Below are 4,268 nucleotides of genomic sequence, written 5' to 3' on the forward strand. Positions count from 1 at the left end.
AAGCATAAGAAAAATACATTTTCAAACACTTGATGCCTTGATTTACATATTCCAAAAGGAGTGAGAAGAAGTATAAACTTATTTAATCACACCCCTTCTCCATAAATCAATTATTAATCATTAACTTTAGTGATGTAAAATGTCATAGTTTAGTATAGTATTTAGTATGTCATCAAAATGTCATCAAAAAATGTATAGCATAGTACATCCGAAAAATGGCATTGTAAAAGTCATGAAAACTAGATTTATATAGTATGTCAAAAATGGCAATAGTGGGCGCCTGGCTAGCTCAGTTCGTACAGCGGGCGCCCATGTATGGCTAAGGCTGAGTCTTAGCCGCGGTCGACCCGGGTTCGAATCCGGACCTGTGGACCTTTGCCGCATCTCTCTCTCTCTGTTTCCCCTCATTCCATGACTCTTAGTCACCAAAAAAAAAAAAAGGTCTATAGCATGTTAGGTATGTTAGGAATGTTAGCTTAGTATAGTGCGTGATGAAAAAAGTCGTGTTAAAAAAAAAAAAAAAAAAGTCAATAGTATAGCATGTTAGGTATGTTAGGAATGTTAGCCAAGATAGTGCGTGATGAAAAGATTTCGTGATAAGTCAGGATGTTAGGTTAGTTTTTTTAAAAAAAAAAAATTTAAAAAAAAGTACGTCATGTAAAATGTCAGTTAGGAATGTTAGGAAAATGTAATAAAAAACAATGTATTTTCACTTTTTGGACATCAGTGTAATTTTGGATGTTAGCAGTGGACTTTTCACCATCATTTGAAAAGTAAATGGTTACGTCACAATATATAGTTTCAGTGCCTTGCTTTTGGCACACTTCAGCACAGTGGAAGCTTGAGAGTAAAACCAGGTCTTCTGGTTCAGGGCCAGTCTCCCAAATCACTGTACCAACCTGCTGTATGGAGTATAATCATTTGCATTGAACACAATTGTATGAATCATAAATCTTTAATAAATAAATAAAATTAAATGTTATCAGATCTCAACCCTGTTTAAGCTGCATTGAAAAGGTGAACTATCTGCTGCTCTTAAAGCTTCTGAGCTCAATATACAAAGTGAATCCTTTGGTTTATTTCCATTGCTTATTTCATTTTTCATTTCATTTCAAAATTTATTTCAAGCATGTAGAATACAAAAAAAAAAAAAAAAATAAGGAAAAAGAATGATCATACCAACAAGTGGACAGTCAGAAACAAGTAGTATTTATATACAATGAAAAGTAAATTGTCAACATTTGATGCCTTGATTTACATATTCGAAAAGGAGTGAGAAGAAGTATAAAGTTATTTAATCCCACCCCTTTTCCATAAGTCAATTATTAATTATTAACCAGCTTCCTTATTGAGCCATACATATACTCTAATTACATTTACAGGTTTGAAAAATGTCTGAAAAAAATGTCTAAAAAAAGTTTGAAAAATGTTGGAAAAGAAAAGTCTAAACAATGTCTGAAAAAGGTAAAAAAAAAAAAAAAAAGTCTGAAAAATGTCTGACACAAAAGTCTGAAAGATTTGAAAAAAAAGTCTGAAAAATGTTATTTAAAAAAAAAAGTCCAGAAGCAAACGTCTGAAAAATGTCTTGAAAATATTTGAAAAAAAAGTAAAAAAAAAAAATCTGAAAAATGTCCAGAAAAGTCTGAAAAATATATTTAAAAAAAAGTCTGAAAAATGTCCAAAAGCAAAAGTCTGAAAAATGTCTGAAAAAAGTCTGAAAAATATATATTAAAAAAAAAAAAGTCTGAAAATTATTTGAAAAAAAAAGTCTGAAAAAGTCCAGAATCAAAAGTCTTAAAGATGTCTTTAAAATATTTGAAAAAAAAAAGTCTGAAAAATGTCCGGACACAAAAGTCTGAAAAATGTCAAGAAAAGTCTGAAAATTATATATATATATATATAAAAAAAAGTCTGAAAAGTATTCGAAAAAAAAACGTCTGAAAAATGTTGGAAAAAAAAGTCTGAAAAATGTTGGAAAAAAAAGTCTGAAAAATGTCCGGACACAAAAGTCTGAAAAATGTCAAGAAAAGTCTGAAAATTATATATATATATATATAAAAAAAGTCTGAAAAGTATTCGAAAAAAAAAAGTCTGAAAAATGTCCAGAAGCAAAAGTCTGAAAAATGTCTGAAAAAAGGTCTAAAAAATGTTATGTAAAAAAAAAAAGTCTTAAAAAATGTCAAAAGTCTGAAAATATATATAAAAAAAAGTCTGAAAAAATATCCGTAAAAAAAAAAGGTTTGAAAAATGTCTGAAAAAAAATGTCTAAAAAAAGTTTGAAAAATGTTGGAAAAGAAAAGTCTAAACAATGTCTGAAAAAGGTAAGGTAAGGTTAGAGTCTTTCACTCTGACTCCCAGAGTGTCTTGGAGAAAGCTCTGAACAGTCTCTGCGTACTCGAGAGAGCGTGCAGCGCACATTCAGTCGGCCTGCAGCGACGAGGCAGAGACCAACGGGCCAGCAGCACCAATTCCAGGCTGCCTGGGGTCATCCAGAGCCCTGGTCAAGGACCCAGTCCAAAGGCAAAAGTTCTGTGGTGTTATTTATTTAAACAGTCGCGCGCCGATGAAAAAAGCCCGTTGAGTGTTATAGCTCACCCGGTAGAGCGGGCGCTCTTACCGCGGTAGGCCGGGGTTCGAATCCACCTTTCGGCATATTTCATTTAGCCAAGGATTTTGCCTTGCATTCCCCTTGTGTTTAAAAGGGCGTTTTCATTTCCCCCTTAAACCTCTGTGCGCAGTAGGTGGGATTGGTTATTTGTTCCCCCTTGTACGTCCGCGTACAGGAAAGGGGTGATTTTAGTTCTTATGAGCAGTATTTTTGTTTATACCTTTGAGCCAGCGAGTGCATATATCCCCATTGACTACTGGGGGCAGGTGGATACTCAGTCTCAAATCCTGGCCGCCATTCGTGGTCTGGCAGACAGGGTGAGTAGAATGGAGGCTCAGAGAGCAGCTCCACTGACTGCGGCTTGTTCGGAGGGGATCTCCCCTAGGGACTTGCCGGCATATGGAGAACATCAGGCCGATCACCCTGATGCTATATCACTCTATGCACAGGGTTCTCCCTTGGAGGACGAGGGTCACCCAGAGATTGCTGAAGAGTCACATTGCCTTAGCCTATCTCACACAGGTGAATCTGCGTCCGTAGACGATGGTACTGGCGATTCTGTTCCCAGTGATGTGTTTTCAAAGGTTTTGAGTGCGGCTAAGATTATGGGCCTTTCAATTCCAATCGAAACCCCTAGCTCATCCGAGGGAGTCTGGGCCGGCATCTCGCAGTCTTGCCCCTCAGTGACTATTCCTGCAGCCGAGGATTATTGTCAGATGTTAAGGAGGTCATGGAATAATCCTGGTAGCGCCCCTCAGTTTAATTCGGGGTGCGGGAGGCTAGCCAAGGCACAGTACCCCCATGAGTCCGGTTTGGGCAATATGCCGCCTGTAGAGAGGGAAATGGCAGCTTTAACCCCTCTAGGCCCAGATAAGGTGACCACTAATCCACACTGTCCTCGTAAGGAGTGCAAGAAGACAGACCACTTGGTTTGTAGGTCCTATAATGCAGCCGCCCGCGCGGCGCGTGCAGGAAATGCACTCGCTCTCTTGTTAGCAGCGCTCAGAAGGACCGCTAGTGCGGGTGATCAGGACACCAGAAACCTGATAGATGCGGCACTGTCCACACACTCTCAGCTTACTCGTGACATCGGTTCCGCTATGTCGTCAGCCATGATGGCCCGCAGACAGATCTGGCTAGCTCAGACAACCCTCCCCGAGAACATCAGGAAGGAGCTCAGCAACATGCCGGTGGTACCGGGTAGAGTCTTTCACTCTGACTCCCAGAGTGTCTTGGAGAAAGCTGAACAGTCTCTGCGTACTCGAGAGAGCGTGCAGCGCACATTCAGTCGGCCTGCAGCGACGAGGCAGAGACCAACGGGCCAGCAGCACCAATTCCAGGCTGCCTGGGGTCATCCAGAGCCCTGGATGCGTGGCAGGCGCCAGGGCTCAGGTGCACAAAGTTCGGGTGATGCTGCAGGAAGACTGCGACTGCAGCATCAAGGGTTTCAGCCCCGGCGTACAGCAAGAGGGGCTCCTCAAAGGAGACGCCCCCCCAAAGGTCCAGGGACCCAGGGGGCCTCTGCATAGGAGTGGTGGGGAAGCCGCCAAGGTTCACTCCCAGCTACGCCTGGACAGCTGGGAGAAGGAAGTCTCAGACCCCTGGGTAGTGGCTACTGTTGCAAGGGGTTACAGAATTCAATTTCGGCGGCGGCCCCCAC

At 40.9% G+C, this 4,268-nt stretch overlaps 1 long non-coding RNA gene across 1 annotated transcript; it reads left to right on the forward strand.

The window, feature by feature from the left end:
* Positions 1–242: 242 nt before the first annotated feature.
* On the forward strand, positions 243–993 carry LOC119500041. The gene is made up of 3 exons (XR_005209508.1): positions 243–500; positions 571–613; positions 746–993. It is a non-coding gene; the product is annotated as an uncharacterized LOC119500041 (long non-coding RNA).
* The last annotated feature ends 3,275 nt before the right edge of the window (positions 994–4,268 follow it).

This window comes from Sebastes umbrosus, chromosome 2, assembly GCF_015220745.1.
Source record: "Sebastes umbrosus isolate fSebUmb1 chromosome 2, fSebUmb1.pri, whole genome shotgun sequence".
NCBI lineage: Eukaryota > Metazoa > Chordata > Actinopteri > Perciformes > Sebastidae > Sebastes > Sebastes umbrosus.